The sequence below is a fragment of the Mus musculus genome, chromosome 13, assembly GCF_000001635.26.
Source record: "Mus musculus strain C57BL/6J chromosome 13, GRCm38.p6 C57BL/6J".
NCBI classification, from domain to species: domain Eukaryota; kingdom Metazoa; phylum Chordata; class Mammalia; order Rodentia; family Muridae; genus Mus; species Mus musculus.
The window spans coordinates 20110551-20131621 of NC_000079.6; the positions used below are offsets into that span (position 1 = coordinate 20110551).

Sequence of the window (21071 nt, forward strand, 5' to 3'; positions counted from 1 at the left end):
TGTAAGCTTTTGCTGGGGAGGGAAGGGCTCTTGTCCTTGGCCAAGTGCCACCATGCCTGCCGCATGCATTTTGTGACGTTTAGAATTTGAAAAAATTTTTTAAAAATGCCATTTCTGGTTACAGGGGTTGTGATGCCCTCCTCTGGCCTCTGCAAACTTCGTACTCATGCGCTGAATATACAAACATGCAGGCAAAATACTTATACAATAAATATAATAGCAATAATAAATCTTTAAAAAACTGGTGGGGCCTGTTTAGTCAGTGCTCTATTGCTGTGAACAGACACTATGATCATGGTGACTCTTACAGGAAAACATTGAAGTGAGGCTGTATCCTAGGTTTCTTCATTCTCATTATGGAGGGAAGCATGGTGGCACACAGGCTGACATGGTACTGGAGAAGCAGCAGGCAGCTCTGCATCTGGATCTGCAGGCAGCAGAAGAGAGACTCTGTGACTAGCTTCCCAAAGCCCCACTCACAGTGATATACAAAGCCACACCTACTCCAATAAGTCCATGCCTTCTAATCCTTTCAAGCAGTGCCCCTTTCTAAATATTCCAATATATGAGCCTATGGGATCATTCCATTCAAACTCTGGCAGAGAGTGACTGGGGAACACACTCGTGTGCATATACTTGTGCACCTACAAACAGAGACACAGTTCTTTTTACATGCCATATCTCTCTGCTAATTTTGTATATTACAGAGATGTTGTTTTGTTCTGTCAACTGAACTTCAGAAAAGCTGTGCATTTAGTCAAAGCATTTAATTGCAGTAACTGTCCATGTTAATTTTTCTTGACAGGAAAATGATGTAAGTATCTGAGCTTAAGGGAGAGTTAGGCATGACATTCTTGCCTTGGAAAGCCATGAGTCATTTCTGAAACTGTGTTAGTCAGCTTTCATATGACAAAATGCCTGTGACAATCAACTTAAGGAAGTAAAGTTGGTGGTGGCTCACACTTTGATAGTAACCTGGGCCAGTTGCATTTTGGCTTGGGGGAGCAGCACAACAGAGTCCGGGACCCAGAGCAGAGCTGTTAACCTCTTGGCAGCCAGAAAATAGGAGGGATGGAGGAAGGAAAGGAAGGAGGAGGGTCAGAGGAAGCAGCAGCAGCAGCTGGAGTCTCCACACACCCTTCAAGAGTGTGACTCCAGGGACTCCACCTTCTTCCCTAAGGCTGCACTTCGTGGCTCTTCTATCACCTTCTGGTCATGTCACAGGTTGACAACATGGGCCTGGAGGGAACATTCAAGAACCAAATGATAGTGATGTGTTATGTGTGTCATCTGCTCAGATGGTAAGTGACTCACAAGTAGCTTCTAACTAGGATGCCTCAGGTGGTCTGGATCACCATTCTGCCTGGGGGAGGGCTGTGTGTGTGTGTGTGTGTGTGTGTGTGTGTGTGTGTGTGTTCTCAAAGGTCAGCTTGAGTTTTCAGAAGAGAAGATACAGACACCTTGGTGACAAGATCTCGGATGGAAATTCCAGGTTAATGTTTTTCAGGATATGGGGGAAGTGAGTTAGGCACGGAGACTGGCTTTTCAGGACAGCTGGCGTGGTTCTTTATTCATTGTCATGTGCGTTTGAAAAAGTGTAACGAGCACATTGTATCTCTGATTTCATTGACTTCTTGTGTGAGATAGCACTAAGCTACAGTAATTTTAAGAGAAATATTAAGTATACTTGAGCTGGAATTGAGTATTTCAAGGGGAGTCTGGGAGGCACTGATGTCAGGCAAAGCCAGGAAGCTGCAGAGGGTCAGTCTTGCTGATTAGTATGGGCTGCTGACCTCGGGAGCGTTTGCTGGGAGGACGCCATCATTTCTTTATGTTACATCATTTTGTCTCACTACAGCGCTTCAATTACTAGTACTCTTGTCCCATAGAGGAGAAAACTGAGTCTAAAGACAGTGTGTAATTTTCCACAGGCCAGATCTAGAGGGGCTGGGCTGGCTGGAAAGATGGATAGCATTTCTGTCCATCCTTACTCGGTGACAGGAGCTAACATCAAAGGAGACCTTTAAGAGTAGTTCCGTTGCTAAGTGATTAGGCAGGCCCTTGGAAACAAATATTTATTTAGAGCTAAATTGTTGCAGGTGCTAGCGACCTCAGACTTCTTCTTGAGCCTCTTGTCCAGAGAAAGCTTTGCTCTCTATCAGGATGGTAGACTGTGTAGGACACCCTCGGGGAACTTCTCTACATTAATATGCCGAGAATGGGGAACCTACAGTCATAACTCTTCTTGTTTCTGTAATATTAATGATTCTCAGCCTTGTTTTACCATAGTCTTTTCTCCTCCTCCAGTTAATCTTGGTGTAGTTGTAGACTTTATATTGGATGAAAAGCCCATTTAGGACACAGTGTGACATTTTTTTTACTCATTTTATATATGGAATATCAAAGGTCCATGATAACTTGGTAACATCTAGTTGTTGGCAGAGTTTGTGTTATTTCTTCATTCAACAGATACACATCTATTGTTTCCCATGTACCAAATATTCTACTAACCATAATGAAAAATTAACAAGAGACATACATAAGCAGTCATATAAACATTTTGTGATAGCTGGAGTGAGAGTTTACTGTACCCACTTCTCCAATATCATAGTCATGACTGTGAGAGAAGGTAAGGTGTTAGGACGTGATGTGGTCCTGCAGGTCGGGATCCCAGAGAACCCTCATCACCTCTCCAGAGTTTGCAGTGTACAAACTGGAGAACCTTCCCCAGAAGTTGACCACACAGGCACTGGGCTCTCAGACTTCCAGCCTCCAGAACTGAGAGATAAAAATCTGTCACCAAAGCCTGAGGTCAGGGCACCTCTTCTGCCTGGATTGAATAAAAAAACAAAGAGGGTGGGGGTGGGGAGTAGTGGAAAGTCCGCTTCGACTGAGTATTCTCAAGACAGAGGGCATGTCCTCTTCACCTTTATCTTCTGTTGCTCAGCTTCTTGTATGAGATAGAGGCAACAGAGCTTGAATAAATATTTATTAGATAAATTAACAATCTGTTGATGAGTTGGAATTTGTTTCCATTCATTCTGTAACTGAAGTTAACCTAATCGAAACGATGCTAATGTAAATTTGTTTTAGAATATGTTATTCATTTGCAAATTAAAAACTAAGTGTTCCAAGAGGTCCCCAGATTGAAGTAGGTTTGTCTGGTGGTCACCACAGTTGAGAAGCCCAGTTCTAAACAGCATTGACCTTAGACATTCATTAGAGGACAGGTTGTTTATGCAACAAGTTGTATTTGAAAGTCTTCTCCATAGGTTTCTCTGCATTGCTAACTTGTGTAAATTTAGGTCATATATGTTGTCATTCCTAGACTTTTGATTATGTTACTAAGGTATCAGTCTTCAAGGCCTCACCTAACTTGCTGCTATCAACCTGTTGGTTGGGAGTGTATCATTTATTCAGATACAAATGGAAGTCAGAATCTTAGGGGGACAGTCAATCCTTCATGGGTTAAATTAGAGGATTCTAGGCAACATGTTCAGCTGGCAAATTTTCGGAAAGTGCATTGCCTGAAGATTTTCCCATAAATACTGAGAACGAACTGACGGTTGCATAGCTTCCCTCCCCAATGGAGCTAATGGCATTCCAGTAGCAGACAACTGTGAGCCTGCCCAGTGTGCTAGAGGCTCTGTGCATCCATCGCTGTCATTGACGGCAGGAAAGGTGGAGAAAACTGACTGTCCTCTACAGTTTACTTTGCCTTGCAAAGAGAGTGGACCTTGGTCTGCACTTAACTGGGGACTCCCTGCTTAAGTAAGTCTTGTCTCCACAAGGTCCCCAGATTACCACACAGCAGAGCTGAACAGGTCCTAGACAGACAGTTAGGAGAAGCAGATCATTTAGTTGAGGGAGAGGTGTCATCAGTTTCAGAGAGTGGTATTTTAGAGACTGCTGGTGCGTTCTCTTTGGTAAAAGGACACTTATCATTTAGGAAAAGAGAGGGGGAATCGAACCTGACATTAGCTGTCAATCATCTCTAGGGTTCTTGTAGAAGCTTCCTTCCTCAAGAGCGGGGACTTCCCTGAGAGGGAATGACTTCATTTTTTGTGGCTCTAAAGATCCTAGAACACCAGACATGTATATTTGGAGTAATGTTTGAGTAATATGGTAAATGGAAAGCAGTTGGTTTGCTTTGGCTGAGGTGGGGAAAACCTTTAGAAGTTAGTATAGAGGTGTGGGTTTTGCCATACCTGTGGTCTGCACCAGGTTGTCCGATGAAATGGCAGCCTCTCGCTGCTGAAGAGAAACAGCACAGGCCTTCTCATGGTTAGGAAAGAACTTGTAATGGGGAAGACTAGGTTCAGGGAAAGAGCATGGCACCCGGGAGCCTGAAACAGTTGAGACTATCAACTGAGTTAGCTGTGGGTTTATGCAGTGTTCTATAGGTTCACATTCCTTCTCTGTAAAATGGCCATAATAATACAGACCATAGACTTTTGCTGTGCAGTATTGAACATGCCTGGGATACAATAGCGTCCAACAAATGGTAGCTTTGGCTCTGAAGCTGTATCAGTCATGCCCTTGCCAGGTCCAGAAAGGAGCTCTGAAATGCCCTTTTGGGGTACCTGAGGCTCAGTGACCTCATCCACAGGGACCTCATGGTTTAGTGAGGTCTGGTTCTTGCCTTGGGGCATATGACTCCGGAATCATTTTACTCATTCTAAAACTCTGCATAAATTGATGTTGCTCACCCTTCTGTCCTGATACACCTACTTCAGTATTAGTAAAATCCATCAAAACATTGAAAATGCTGAAAGCCAAGCCTCGTGAGTAAACACAATCCTGTTTGGCACATTCCTGCCAGCAGCTGGACTCTTCTAAAGAACCAGGGAAGCTACATGAACATCTGCATTAATGCCAGTCATATGCTGTGGCTTGTACTGGGTCCCTGAGGCCAAAGCAAAGCAGAGATTGGAGGTGGGGTTGGGGCCGGAGGTGGGGCGGGTGAATTAAGCCAATCATATCCAGCTCCTCAGCCAGGAAGATGTAAATAAGACTTCCAGGCTGAAAACTTTGATGAATAATGCTGGCTTGTTTCTGTGTCACATTTCTTTCTTTGGATGTCAAGCACGTAACCAACAATCGATAAATACTGTGTGCTTGTTTAGTGAATCACATTGGGGTGAGAAGTCTGTGGCTAATTTTCTCAGGCCGGGATTGGCTATAATCTTGTTAGCCAGATGTTCTAAGCATCAGAGCACAGCAGTCTGACAAGCCACAGTTATCTCTGTTGCACAATGCAATTGGATCGTGAACTGCATTCTTTAAAGGTCACTATTTTTATGGGGTCAGAGGCACCACATGTCTGTGTTTGAAGCGGATTATGTGCTTTCTGGTCTCACCCAGGACAGTGCAGAAACACTGCGACCTTCACCTGTGGCTCCATACCCCTGTAGTTTGTAGCCACCAGCGGCCACAGAGAACTGGGTCCCTGAAAGGAAAGCTAGGGCTGTATGGGAAGCATAGATGAGAGAATGAGCCAAGACAAAGTTCTCTGATCAAGGCTCAATGTTTAATTCTAAGGTCTGAAATTTAAGGGGGGGGGGAACCCATCCCCCACTTTGCCAAGGATCTCCTCGGGAAGACAAGCTCAGCTGCTCGGCCGGTAGTGGCTTCTTGCTGGAAGCTGGCAGGACAATAGACTTCACCTAGGATGGAAGACTCCACCCTGGGTGGGCTAGATGACTGTTGCAAAACAAGGTCTGAATTAGCCTGCTCAAGGCTGGGGGAAGGGCACAGAAGTTAATTTTGCTGCACCTGTACACTTTGAGAAGTGGGACTGATTTGGGCCGGTGTAACTAGCTAACCCTCGTAGCTAGCCCGCTTCTGCTGAAGAGACAAGGCTGTTCTCATCCTGGCCGTTGGAAGAGCATTCAGTGAAGCTGGAGCTATCCCTTATTTCAATAAAGACTTTAATTTATCACCTCTTCCTTTGAAGCTTCATCCACCTTGCTTCATATTCAAATCCCAAAGAAGCTAGTGCTGAATGGAGTTGGCAGCTTCAAAACCGCCTGGAGTTCAGAAGTCTTGATTATATGCGAGAATCTCTAGGCTCAAGTGTTCTTAGCTTTGATATCTGGGGGACTATCCACATGGGCGAAGATGTATCGCATATGGGGGCGAGAACATTGCGTGTGTCCCAAATGAACCTTGATATTTTGCTAAGACCGCTGGAGATAGAACAGAGTGGGTTTGTAAAGGGTGCACACAGACTTGAGCCCTGCTGGCTGGTAATTGCAAAATATGTGTGCCCCAGAGATCAGAAAGTATTCGGTGGGCAAGGTAAAGAGAGTCAAGCTGGATGGATTAAGAAAATAGTGGAAAAAGCTGAGAGGGAACTTGGCATTCATTTGGTATTTGTGTCTGTTTTTCTCTTGAAATGGGCTGATGTGTTGGCAGCAGCTTCTGACTGTTGTCAGAGATATGAACATCTGTGCTTCTTTGCAGAAAAACTCAGGGTTCTGAACTGTGTGGTAGAAATTGTGCAATGCTGCTGCCCTTCACTCTGCACCCTCATTAGAGGGGCCCAGCCTCTGTGCAAATAGACTTGTGCAAGGGAGGTAATGAGCATTGCAGGATGCTGGCTCTTTTGGTCTTTTTTTTTTTTTCCCTGCATGTTCCAACAAACTTGATTTTCCAACAGTGAGCTCTAAGGCTTTTGCATTCACATGTGCACACTCTGTTGCTTGGTTGGAAAGAAGAACAAAAGATACCAAGTTAGCAAGGTAATTGGGGTGCAGACGTGGCAGAGGGAGCCATAGGGATGTGTAGAACTTGAGTGACATGTTCTTGGAAGCCTTTGCTTCCTTAGTCACTTAGTTAATGCTAAATGCTGTTACAAATGTTAAAAGGAAAATCTCTTAGACTAATTAATTAAATTCAACAGAGTGTAGTGCAGAGCAATTAAAAGCAAAGCAAAACAAAACAATTAGTGAATTGGTTAGTCCACAGATGCAAAACAAGAGGAAAACTCAGGCCAATATGATCAGGCAACATTTAGAGTCAGAAAGCAGAAATTAGATATAGAGAAGATCTAATTGGTTATAGCATAATTGGTTAATTAATTATGGCTCACCATTTTACATTATTCAAATTAGCTGGCCTTCTGCAATTAAGTGAAGTTCAGCTGCTAGAACTGACCAAAATGGGCATTCACAAAAGTAGATTCCTAAATTAGTGAGTTTATTTAGCATGAGTGAATACCAATTTTTATTGATCTGTTAGGGCCAGAATGCTATCATGGCTTTATGCAGTGGCTTCCTAAACATTTTACTCAGTATAAATGGCCCCCAAACATTAATAGTGTAATGCAGTGGGAGTGTAGTGCTTGATTGCTTCAAAGTCTACTGCTGGGCAAGTGGGTTGCCCTGGGTAACAGTGTTTACTTGCAGGACACCCTGTGTTCTTCTAGTCAATGACATTTATAGCATACGAAGAGAATTCTGGGACATAAAGTTTAGTAGTGTGTTTGTAGAAAGTGCAACTGATATATTGAACATGTCATGTTGTCTCTGCCCTACTGCAAATTTTTCCTAAACAGTGCAGATCTAGGTTGGTTGAAACAAATACTTACTCTTGTATTCCCAGGTAAGTGTACAGCTCTCAACCCTCATCAAAGAATTTTCTTTTTGCAGTGGTCAGATATCATTCCTAAAAGCCATAACTGGTCTAAATGTAGAGATCAAGTGACTGTTGGGGGCCCAGCCTTGATTAATACGTTTATAAAGCAATCCTTATACCTGAGGATCAGGGAACATGACAGAAGAAACATGGAAAGATTATAAGAGCCAGAGGACCAGAATATCTGCTTTAAGTAGTTAATTATTTTTATTTTATGTATATTGGTGTTTTGTCCTTATGTGTGTCTGTATACCATATGTGTGCCTGGTTTCCAGAAGAGGGCATTGGGTCTTCTGGAACTGGGGTTACAGCTGGCTGTGAACCACCACATGGGTGCTAGGAAGAGCAACCTGAGTCAACCTGGTTCTCTAGAAGAGCAGCCAATGCTCTTAACTACAGATCCATCTCTCCAGCTCCCCTTAAGATAGTCTGTTCTTTAGAAATAAATGGACAGGAAGATGGTGAGGATAGGGAAGAGGTGTGTGTGGGGGGGTAGATCCGAGGGGAGTAGGGGGAAGGTGGGGCTGTGAAGATGATCAAGATACATTGATTGACATTTTCAAAAAATTAGTAAAAATAGCATATTTTAAAAAGAAAAATACCAGGCAGTAAAATCCTTGCTTATTTATAATGAGGATGAGCAGGGCTCGGTCATTTGAAAGTTTTTTTTTTTAACTGCTTGGTAAATGCATCTCTGCTTCTTGATGTCCAAATATGAAATGTGTTTTCTCTGATTCATAGCCTAATAAAAGTGTCCTTGCTTGGCGCCCCAATGGAGCACTTAGTGCTGGCAGGGGTGTGCCGGACAGCCACCCTCACTTTGCCCTTCAGAGTAAAAACTGTTCTAGCTTTTCTGGGAAACAATCTGGGCATGTGTCTGAACACTCGTGACTGTGACTGTGGTCCTCTCAGCCTCTGCCTGCCTGGGAGGGATGTTTGACAGCGCTCCAGGAGATGTGAAGCCCACTGCTCCTTCCATTCCTCTACACAGAAATCTCCTCTCAGGTACGAAACAGACACAAGCAGAGCGTGCCTATTGGGGTCTAGAGGATTGGGGTCTGCATAGAAAGTTCGTAAGGTGCAGCAGACTGTCTGGAACCTAGGAAGTGCTCCCTCTGTCGCTGTCTGCTCTAGATAAAGATGCTCAAAGATGCTTGCCCTGCATTTGGACATATGGGAAAAAGAAACCAACTGTGCAGTGACAGTTACCTAATACTTTTACTATTTATAAAGTATTATAACATCATATTTCATATTTACTGAAATCCTAAAAGGACAACAAGGAACAAAAAAAATTGCATTTTAAAACAGAAAACAGATAAAGCCAATTCAACTTACCACCAAAAACACTGAGTTAAAATCCCCAGGAGGCATAGATTCAGAGGTTCCATCTTCTTCCTCCTGTTCCCTAATTACCCTGGTCTCTACCGAGGAGCCTAACCCAGGGGCAGTGTGGTCTCCTGTCAATGCAGAGCTTAAGTCCAGGGATTTGGGGCAGCATTTATTCAGGATATTTTGTATGGAAGTTCTAGAACACAACTTAGTGCATGCTGTGTTTGAAGATGGTTTGTTCCCCAGAAGTCAAGTTGAAGTTTAGTCTCTAGAGTCTTTTGTTAATGGCATCAAGAGAGTTGGAACTTAATGTGAGGGTAGAATTCAGAAGTGAGGTCTTTGGGAAATGATTAGATTCGTAGCCGGCCATTCAGGTAGAGCTGCCGTGGCTGAGTCTCTGGTAAAGAGAGAGCACCAACAAGATATGTATGCTCCTGCCATGGTGCTATATGGCCAAGGCAGACCCTTGCCAGAGCCTGCGTCCTGTTGTTCATACTAGCCTACGCAATTATGAGAGAACTACATGACTTTTTTTGTATAACATTATTCACCTCTGGTACTCTGTTATAGTAACCACAAAACAGACTAAATGTGATCCTAGCATTGATTTCCTAGGAGCAGCTTTGGAAGAGCACAGTGGGCCTGAGGGTGACAGCTCCTGTTCCTCCTCTTCCTACTCTACCCAGAAGCTTAACTCTGCAGTTGAAAAAGGACTTTCTGTGAAGTCTGTAGGACTGTGTACTCACGCCAGAAATATCTCAGCTCCTACCTAGCCTGGCTGGCATTCTGCATGTAGTTTAGTCTTCGGCCAAATATTAGAAGTCTAGCATCAGAGCTGGGCCCTTGACTCTTACTGGTTTCCTTGTCCTAGCCAGTAATCCTTGACCATAGAAACTGAAATTTCCCTTTCATCCCAGCTTGGTGACCAATGACCTTTCTGGTGTCTACCTGGAGACTCTTGATTCTGCCTGTCTGTTGATGGAAGAATCATATGTTCCTGTGTCTGCCGTCTCCACGCCAGGCTCGGCCCAGTACTTCTTATTTCAGGCCTACTGATGCTGGCCTGGTTACTGAGCTCATTCTGACACATCCAAGGGACCAATATTCCCCAGACAGAGCCCCACTAGGGCAGCATATGTGCTCCCAGATGCTGAAGCTCTCTCTCAGTCTGAGAGGCATAGCTTAGGGACCGGATAGACTCAATTTCAGGTTCTGAAATCTCCCCATGGGCCTAACCTCATTGTAGTGAACTGGGCCAGGCCACTAGATACTGCATTTGGTGATCTGTTTTTAAGTTCCTCATTGCCGGTGTACTTGTGGAGTTGCAGGCTGCTGTTGAGGGAGCAGGGGTGACTAAGCTGCTCTCAATGGCGCTCCGCCTACAAAGTCTAGAAAAGGGACAGGAAATAGGTGTTTTAGTTTCCCTTAGCACACAGATTGAATGGAGTGGCTAGTGTGAATAGTGAGGAGTGGCTGATGAGCACTCTGGGACAGGTCGTTCTGTTTCATAACAAACTGCAGCAAATAGGATAACTGCACCCAGTAGAAACTGCCACTGTTACAGCTCTGGAAACTCGGTCTCAAAGGGTTGAGAGATCCAACCTCCTTTTGAAACTTTCCTATTTTTTCCAGCTCCCGGGAGCCTCTGGGGTTTACTGACTTGTTCAGAATCTTCTCCTCTCTCCATATGACTGTCCCCTGTGTGTCTTTGTTTTTATGTCGCGTTGCTTCGTTTTGATAACCACACCTCTCACGATGGAATAAAACCATTCCTCATGACCACATTTTAATTTGATAGTGTCTGAAATGTCACGTTTATAGACAAAGGCTGAGGACTTGAATACATCTTTTCTGTGGACACAATTTAACATATCAGCTACCTATGATTTTATCTTCCTGCCCCATCTCCAGTTGTATGGCCACTAGCAGAACAGTTTCCTTGCTCTACATGTAGGCAATAACGGTATCTTCTTAGGGGTTGCTTTGAGACTTATGAGGTCATGTTTGGCTCTGTCTGGTGTCTGTCATGCTAAGAAGGCGTGGCTTAGCACTTCTTCCCACACCCTTCTAGTCTTTTGGTTACACAAAGGAGTTTGGAAGTGCATGGGCCACACACAGACATTAATGTTGAGATGGAGCCAGAAAGTGAATGTTTTGAATACTGTGACACAGTTTTTTGTTTTGTTTTGTTTTTTTCTTTTCTGCACTCAAATGCTGCTGCAGGCTTGTTGTCAGCGCGTATTATGCATTTGGTTGTGAGGAATCTCTTCAGCTAGCTGCTCTTTAAAGTCAGTGCCAGGGAATCTGGGCATTGAGCTGAACAGAGTGTTGCTCTTGAGGTTCCAGCTCGGAGGCCTGTGTACTGTGCACCTTCGTTCCTGGCCTACCATCCAAGTGCTGCTCTATGTGCAGAGGCGCAGCTGCACTGCCACTCAGCTTGTGGGTCCTCCTTGGGGTTTAGTGAGGTTAAGAGTGGTTTGTTACTGTATGACTCTTGAACCACGAGTGACAATCTGCTTGTTTAATTATGTAGTGGGACAGAGATTTCTGATTCCAAAAAAAAACCCCAATATTCCATGGCATTAAATTTGAAACTTAGGCATTTATTTACTGAGAGTCAAACTCTTCTCTGCTCTATCTCCGTGAGGCTTGCATTATCAGTTTCATAGATAGCTGACAAAATGGGTGCTTTGTGGCAATGCCTGATGGGAAAAGCAGTTGCTACTTTTGAAGGCCTAAGTAAAGCTTCATTTCTGAGAAGCCCAATTAAGGAGTTATCAGCAGCTCCTTTATGTTCCGTACAGATCAGTTGCAGATCTTAAAACAGAACCCAGACTTTGGATGCTCATTCAGTGGAGCTGATAAGTGGAACTGCAGTTTGCAGATTTCATTTTCAATGATCTAGGACCTTGGATTAAGAGGCGTAAAGATTCCATTATGGCATATTTTTTAACTTGATTGTTTCTTTTCTGGAAATTTTATTCTTAATCATCTTCTGGAGGCATAGTAGCTACTGGTCTGTGAGTTATTGAGGTTTAACTTATGCTAATACACTCTGCTCTGTTTTCTTCCCAAAGCAAATAATCAAAAATTAATGTGTAAGTTGCATCCATTTACTCCACATTGAGAGTTGTTATCACTTAAATTTTTTTATTTTCTTTTTTCTATAGTCTTGCTGACCTTTTGGAAGATACACTGTTCATGTATTAATATATTAATTATTTTTCTTCTCAGTGTGAATGACTACAACCCTACCATGTACATGTTATGCACCTATCATGATTAGTACTGTTAGAGTACTTTAGATAGATTGCTATTATTATTTCTGTTTTGAGACAGGGTCTCACTCTGTAGTGCTAGCTACCTTTAAACTATAAAAGTTACTTAGACTATGTTGGCCTTGAACTTCTACATCTTGAATGCTGGGGTTAGGGACTTGTATCACCAAGCCTGGTCCTGATGTTCGATTTGTATATCAGTTCTCCTCAAGTCCTGCTTTGATAACTTTCTGTATATGATAATTATAAGTGGTGGCACAGAGAAAGAACTAAACTAGATAGTTCTGTGATTTGCAAAAAAGATTTATTAGGGAGCAAACTGTCATCACCAGCTCTGGGAGTAGGGGGTGGGAGGTAGGATTGGGCAGAGAGAAAAGAAAAATGGAGGAAAAGCAATCAGATTTTATATGACAGCAAAGGTGGCGATCTGCTGTGATGCAGGCTCTCTGGGTTGACCCGGAACTAGTCCCTTGCCAGTAGTTGACCTCTAGAGGAAGGCTAAGGAGGAGATTCCTGGAGGATTAAGGGAGGTTCTCCGTGATACAAAATGCCTTAAGAGGCATAATTTTCCATGAAAACTCTATTTACCTGATAACAATCCTTCAATTGTCTGACCAGAGTCCTCCAACACTGCTGCTTTGAGGAAAGGGGTCTTTAGACCTGACGATAGTAATCTGGGGCTTATGGGAATGACCTTGCAAAGGCTACATGTTTATAAATGGTAGGTCCAGAACGTGAACCTAGGATGTGATGCTGAACCCTTAGATCCTAAGCTCTATACTTTGGTAGACTTGGTGCATCTTTGCATTTTTAGGAGAGAAATAACGGTGCAATCCAGAGACTTACAGTGCTTTGAGTGGGCTCCGAATTGTCTTTGCCGTGACACATGATGTTTTTTTTTCTTAGATATTTTCTTCATTTACATTTCAAATGCTATCCCCAAAGCCCCCTATACTCTCCCCCTCGATTTTTCTTTTTTACTGAATTGTTTGGTTTAGAGAGGACATTTGTGCTAAGTTACCTAGGCAGTTGCTAAAAATCACTGTGAATTAGTCAACTAAGCCTCCAAGTTGCAAGCGAAATTGTTGTGAACTTAAAAGATTTACGGGCCACACACAGATAAGGGACAGTTGACTCAGGTGCTACTAAGAGGATCACTCTGTCCTAGAGTATTTATTTCAGAATGTCACTTGGTACTTGAGTTTGTGAAGTAAATAGCACTAAGGTCAAAGCAATTTAGATAACTGGCTTAAAAATTATATATATATATATATATATATTTAGCTGCAGGCATTTCTCAAGGTTCTTAGTACATGCTGTGTGGTGTGCAGGCTCGGAGAGAACAAAGGGGGCGTCTGTGTTTTCAAGTGGTTCTGATGGGTGTTTGATTGTTCTTTTTATTCTGGCAGGATGAGAGTCGTTGACTGCACTTAACTGTTATTATGGAATTTTCCAGTATAGTGGCTAGGATGAATTTGAAGGTAACAGACAGAAACCCCAATGCTGATTGGCTGAAGCAATAGAAGATTGACCAGGAAAGGTTAAAGATGAGGGGAGCTGCAGAATCAGGCTGGCTCAACCACTCTCTAGATCATTCAGGACTTGGTTTCTTTCTCTGTTTCTGTCCCTTTCAGGCAAGGTTGAGCCTTGAAACTGGGAATAGGCAAATTCCTCATCAAACAAGCAAGGTAGTCATGGGGAATAGCCAGAATAAGAGTCTTATACCTTTTTGGAAGAACAGATGTTGCGTGGTTGCTAGAAAGATGGCAGCAGGTGTCTATGATAACTGGTCACTTGAATACATGTTATCAATTTATTTGTGAGTGGTGAGATGTTTTTGATGAATCTTTTAATAGTTGCCCCTATAAAAAAGTGATTTCTGGTGGGTTCTATAGGCTGCCTGTCTGCATTCTTCAGCCTGCCTTCGGCAATTGCACAGACTGATAAGACAATTAGTGTCAGTTCTTCACATCAAAGGCAAGTTTCAGTTTTAATTTTCTTAACGAAATGAGTGTCATGATTTATTGCTGTGTCATTTGCATTTGTACTTGTATCAATTTCTGATAAAGTATCTTGGTGGATATAAGTTGACTTTGTTTTATTATCTTTCACATTATTACCTACACAGTGCTCCTCAGATTTCGGGAAATGCTGCAGGGTGCTTTAATGTACCCCGGGCTGGAGCTTTCAGCAGCAAGAAATGCAGTCTGGGCTGCAGCTTGCATGCCATATGAGTACTTGCTTTTGGCCATGGGGATTTCTTTTGAGAAGTGAAAACTGTTTGCAGATCACTCGCCTCATTTGGCAGTTGCTGTTTGCCTTCAAGCACCGGCTTGTATCTCTGTACTCTGCTGTTCAGTGTATCAACTGATTATAGTTACGGGTGAGGCATTTTGTGTGAGTTCAAAGTCGAAGGAGAAATGAAACCTTCCTGGTCATTCATACTGGTCACGGAGACGAGACAGTCACACAGAAACTTTAATGATCTAGTATGAAGTGAGGCTTGAGCAGAGGTCTAGGAGACTCAGTGGAGTGAATGAGAGAAGCACATTTGATTGGGTCAGGGAGGAGAGGAATTTGGACATGTAGGTTATTGAGAAAAGGGTGATCTTGCCTAGCAAGAGACTAAATGTTATAAAGCAGTTAAAACAGAAAGGAAATAAGGTAATGCTTTAAAGAAGTAGTGATTTATTGTTATGAAACCGGTTACCCTCAAGGTATTGTGGCTCGACCAGCAGTGAGCTTCTCTCTGTGTGTCCAGAGCTCTAGCTGGTTATGAATCCAGGGGCCCTGAGCTGGGTGCTTCCCAATAAGGGTCCTTTACTTAAGAGGAGATAGTTAGATGTTACTGAGGCACAATTATCTGAAGTACCATCCAGGGATGCCAGAGTCATTCCAGAGTGAGATGCTCACATGTCTGTCAAATTCTGCAAATGGGGGATGTTGTTTGATGGGGGAATGCTGTGTGAACATCCTAATGGCACAGCAGCTGGCCTCTAGAGAAGAAACCAGTCAGTTTACGGCTGTGTGATTTTATGCCCGAGTCTTGGGGATTACAAGAATCCCTACCTGTTGCATAACACTCAGTTATGAAGAAAGGGGGAGGGGACCCGATTCCCGCCAAATATTCTCGGAGTCCAGTAACAGGGTGAGCACGTGTGTGGCTTCAAACAGCAAAGCGGCACGGTCCAACAGTGGGCGTGGCAAAACGAATGAACAAAAAACTCCACCCCTGAGCAAGCAGGTTTCAGACTGGGGGAGGAGAGACTACACCTACCCAAATGTCCAGTGTGTTTGGAAAGACTCAGAGTGTCGGCCATCTTTTCATTACTGTGATACCATACTAGAACCCGTCAGTTTTGTAAGAGGGAAGGGTGGTTTTGGTTCAGCCCTAGAGATTTAAGTCCATGGTCACTAGGCTGTGTTGCTTTTGTGCATTGGTTGAGAAAGTGGGCCAGCTCACAATGGTCGAGAATCCAAGAGAGAAGAAGAGGTGCCCCTGAACCAGTATTCACACATCTAACTCCTTTCCACAAGTTGTGGTACCACGACTAGGGTGCTAGCCTTGCAGTTTGGGCCTCTAGGGGGTCAGTTACTATTCAGACCACAGGGGCTGCTGAGGAAGGTTGAGGAAGAGAAGGGACTGACACTTTTTTTAAAAGGGAAAAGTGTCTGAAAGAATGCAGACACCTTGCAAAACCAAAAGCACACAGAACAGAAACAAAAACAGTATCTGTAGCTGTGTTTCTTTAAACTATCTTTACATGAATATTCATAGTTGGTTCAGTATTGTAGCTTTTTTGGTTGGCAAACCACGGTAAAAATAATGTCTTCATCTACTACTTTTTTTTAATATTTATTTTTTTAAAAAAAAAAAGGATTACATGGACTGGAGAGATGGCCCAGTGGTTAAGACCATTGGCTTCTCCTCCAGAGGTCATGAGTTCAATTCCCAGCAACCACATGGTGGTTCAAAACCATCAGTAATTGGATCCAATGCCCTCTTTTGGTGTGTCAACGACAGCATGCTCATAAAATAAATAAGTAAATCTTTAAAAAAAAATTGAGAACTGAAGCTTTGTACAGAAAATAGGGAACATGCCTTTGGAGCACATGTTAGAAATGTGGGAATGACTGAGGCAGAGCCTCCCTCAGTTCCCATGTTGGTCCCACAAAACTCTGGCACCCCAAGAATGGAGTTGCCTGGAAGCCACTCTGTGAATCTATCCATCCATCGATCGATCCATCGATCCATCCATCCATCATCCATTCATCCATTCATCCATTCATCCATCCATCCATCCATCCATCCATCCATCCATCCATCCACCCCCGGTGGATAAGAGCACTGACTGCTCTTCCAGAGGACTTAGGTTTAAGTCCCAGCATCCACATGACAGCTCACAACTCAATGTCACCACACAGACATACATGTAGGCAAAACAATGCACAAATCAATCAATCAATCAATCAATCAATCAATTAATTTGGAAGAAAGAGGACCTGAAATACAACAGAGAAAGTCACCCACTAGAGCACATTGCCTCTTTTGTTTGTTTGTTTTTTTGTTTTTGTTTAACACAGTTAAAGGGAAAAGAACAAAGAGAAACAACACATTAATTAAAGAATATTGAGGTTGAAAAGTGTAAGAATGTTAACTTTTTCTCCACTATCATTTTCTACTTTTTCACTGCTACAATTCATGGTGCCCACTTGTGAGTTCTTTTTAAATAAAGAATGCTGTGCTTATGGGAAGCATAGGAGAACCAGTGGCTGGTCTTAAGAGTTTACTGACAGAGGTGTGTGGGAAAGGGTGCCCATTAACAATTCAGTGCGCCCTTGGGATTTCCCACTTAGAATATTAAGGAAGTGGAATTTCTGTAGCTTGGTAATTGTTTCTTAAAACAATTTGCTAAAGCCAGCCAAATGCTCAGTTATGCCTCCCCACTTCCCGTTCTGGCTGCTGGGGTTCTATTATGAAAATGGAGAAGTGGGGGAGGGAGTCCCAACTCTTCCTTAGCAGAGCACAGCTAGGCCCAGGCTGCCTTCTCTTGTTTTGTGCTCTGACCTCCCGTATCCAATCAGGTACACTGGCTCAGAAAGTTCACCGTTGGCTTCACTGGGTAAAAACTTTTTCACTCAGGGCTTCTTTATTTGTATTTGTATTGTTCATCTTGATATGTGACCCATTGGTTCTGTTTTTCACCAGCACTAGCGGGATTGGAATGGAACCGAGGAGGAGGGAAGGGAGAGCAGGGGAGTCTACCTGGTCTCACTATGTAGCCTTGCCTGACCTGGAACTGCTAGGTAGACCACACTGGCCTGGAACACACAAAGATCCACCTGCTTCTGCCTCCTGAATGACTAAAAGCACCATCACACAGTAAAGTAAGTCTTTTTTAGTAAAATCATGACAGAGTGTGATTTTTGTAGCATTATCTGGAAGTGTGGATACGAAATGGACTTGTGGGGCAGAGCAAACCTTGATCCTGCAGAAGTTGCTGAGCTCAGCATGAGCCTGCAGAACTCAGCTGCAGACCCAGGGTTTGTCAGCACAACTGGGCTTCTATGATGAACCCCACGAACCTCACCAGTTCTCTGCAATCTGCTGGACACTACAAGTTTCAGGCGTGTACCTCGAGGTTGTGATCTTCCAGGAGTCTAAAGTTGGTCTAATCTAACTTGATCAATGTTTATCAGGGTCTAGATGGCAACTGTCCTAGTGACTTACTGATGTATACAAAGAAGCCTGAAACCCAGTGGCTTCTAAAGCAACCATGCTTGCTTTTTTATTTATTATCTGTTTGATTTATGCTTTCTGAAGATGGGGCCTCATATAGCTCAGGGTGGCCTCATTGTTAACAGAGCACACTCTATGTACTATGTGCTTTGATAAAAGATCAGCCACCATACTTAGCAACAAAGTTTGATTTTGCCCCTGAAATTACACTCCTGGGCAGAACTGAGTGAGTACTCCATGGCTGGGCTTATGTGGAGTTCACCAGGACCAGTGAGTGAGGACTTTCTGGGAATTTAGGCCCCTTAGGAGCCCCCAGCACTGGGGAATTCCTCTGTCTTTCCTCACCTCTCCCTGTCAGCTACTGAGACTTTTATTGCCTCTGTAGTTTTGCTTAAAAAAAAATCTGTGAAGTTGTGATCCAACTTTTCATAGACTTTGTAGACAGATTGATGCGCTAGCATGGCGGCTCGAGTCTCAGCAGCACACTAGGCCAAGACAGTTCCATGGGGAAGAGGTTTTACTGGGAGGGAGAGACAAGGTGGCGATAGGAAGAGAAGAGGGAGAGAAGAGAGGGAGGGAGGGAGGTGTGTTCTCCTTATTTATGTGAAAAATGACTTAACACAGGTAAAGGTGGGAGGTGAGCCAAGTGTATTCTGGGAAAATGGTAGCTGTCATCTTGAGAACAGGTCTGTAGGTCGCACTGTCGCCTATGTGATGTCATAGGTTTGGGAGGTCCCGATGCCAACACAGATTGCTTCCTTTCTTCAGAAATAAGTGTTTGAGATTAACTCATGTTTTTGTCCATGGCTTGATAACTTCCTTTCTCTTGCTCAAATTTCACTGTGTTCAAATACCTACAGTTTCTCTGTTTATTGAAGGGCATTTTGGTTGCTTCTGAGTTTGGGAAGTGATGGGTAAAGCTGGTGTAAATATTTGTGCACATGCACGCGCACACATGCACATATTACATAAGAGTCAGAGAGAAGGAGAGAAAAATATCCTTTAAACCCAATCTTTTGTAATGATGATATTTTACATAACCTTTTCAAGAGCAGGAAAGTTAGGTTCCGTGACACACTCACCAGTACCTCTTCTATATTTGGATGTTTACAGCCCAAAGGAATGTTAGTGTTTGTGTGCTCTCCCCAGCTGCCAACCTAATCAAGATTCTGAACTGTTTTAGTCTACAAGGAACCTCTCTGGAGCTGCCATTTTAAAATCCATAGTCTAACCCCAGTCCTCTTCCCTGGTGACTGCGGGCATGGTCTACGTCTTCCAAAACTGTCTTTAGGTTGGCCTGAATGAACACTCGCATCTGTAAAACAAGGAGCTTCCCCCCTCCCAGAAGCTGGTTCTAAGGAAGTTGTAATCTGCATCTGTTTTCTGCAGAAACTGACACGTCGTTATTAGTGTTAATGCGGCAGATGGATGAGGCTGAGATTATTTTGTGATAGGGAACTTACACAAGGTTCATTAGCAAATTCCTTTAAAGAACGACCCACTTTACCTCATTTAAAACATGATTCAATTTGCCCGAACATAATGTGTGAATAAATTTTTAGAGGGAACAGTAATTTGTATTCACTAACCAGCAAATGATAATGTGGTTAAAAAACTAGCAAAATGAGAGAGCATAAGTGAGCTGGGAGAGTGGAGGCGACCTCAGGGAGGCAACCTCAGGGAGGCGACCTCGGGGCTATGCAGGTGCCAGAGAGAGTTTTATTGATTTTACTGATTTATTAATGAAATTCATTAATTCACCGTACTGTAGACAAGATATATGTTTAGGATATCAGGATTATTTTAACTATTGAGGGCTCAGAGAGCACAGCAATGTGCACGAGAAGCCAACGTAGCACGGCTTTGAAAGGAAGAGTAAGAGTGGCCCATTTTGCTCTGAGGCTTTGACCACAGCGCCAGTCTCCAGGCAGTGCCTGGTGTGGTGTAAATATCTACCTGGAAATCAACGTTTGTGCCAGAAAATTCTTTAGTTAAATTGTCAAAACAACTTCACTCCAGAGTTCCAAAGCATGGTTTTTCAACCTCTGCAGTATTTACGCTTTGGGCCAGATAAATCCTTTCGGATGAGCATATTAGTTTTCTGTCAGTGTGAAAAATAACTAAGAAAATCAGCTTAGGATAGATGCATTTTTTGTTCTTGCTTTAGCAGTCCCAGCCCATGGGTGGCTGCCACCATTTCCTTTTGGGAGTGCATGGCAGAGCAGGGTTGTTCATCTCAGGGCAGCCAGGAAGCAGGGACTTCAGCTGTCACCGGTTTGCCTCCCTCTTCTCTGCTGTTCTTACTGTGTGCCAGCCTCAATATGATGGCCTCAAAACACAGTGACTCTTAGCCTCCAGGTCATGTCCTATGCCATTTGTCTCTGGGAACATATTCGCAAAGTCCACAAAAGTGTGCTTTCGTAACTTCTTAGGCATCATTCTGTCTAGTCAAGTTGATATTTAAAGTTTGCCACTGTAGTGGGTAGTGTAACTGTTTGTAGTGTGGTGTGATTGTCAATATTGTTGGCCAGTGTGCACTGGTTTCCACCAGCACTAGTCTCTCAGGGCAGGAAGCATCACTCCTGGGTAAGAAGCACTTCTTTATCGTGTGTGCACGCCAGCACACACACACACACACACACACACACACACACACACACACACACCAAACATTCCTATGTAGAGTAAATAATTTATTTTTGGATTTATAGTAAAGATCTGGTGCTTAGATGATGTTATTTCTCTTGCTTTGTTCATGCATTATTTCTGTGATTCAGTCTTGTATCTAGCAGTTTATACTTTTTATTATTATTATTATTATTATTATTATTATTTTGGGTTTTCGAGACAGTGTTTCTCTGTGTATCCCTGGCTGTCCTGGAACTCACTCTGTAGACCAGGCTGGCCTCCAACTCAGAAATCCGCCTGCCTCTGCCTCCCAAGTGCTGGGATTAAAGGCGTGGGCCACTACACCCAGCATAAGCAGTGTATATTTTTACTGTAGTTCATTAGGTGCTAGCTTGTGGCTGAATTGCTTCCTACCATGTAGTGAAGGCTTAGTCTCCCATCTGTGGAACTTTTTG

The 21071-nt window shown here is 43.3% G+C and overlaps 1 protein-coding gene across 4 annotated transcripts in view; it reads left to right on the forward strand.

Annotated features, from left to right (window-relative positions):
- Nucleotides 1–21071, forward strand: part of Elmo1 (engulfment and cell motility 1) — a 517847-nt gene that overhangs the window by 20044 nt on the left and 476732 nt on the right. Inside the window, exon 1 of one of the 4 annotated variants that reach the window (XM_006516547.3) lies at nucleotides 967–1301. The exons of 2 other annotated variants lie outside the window; for them this stretch is intronic. The gene's annotated coding sequence lies outside the window, so the exon portion shown is untranslated. Of the gene's footprint in view, nucleotides 1–966; nucleotides 1302–21071 lie in introns of those variants that run through there. One more of the 4 variants, XM_006516546.3, reaches the window with a different exon arrangement.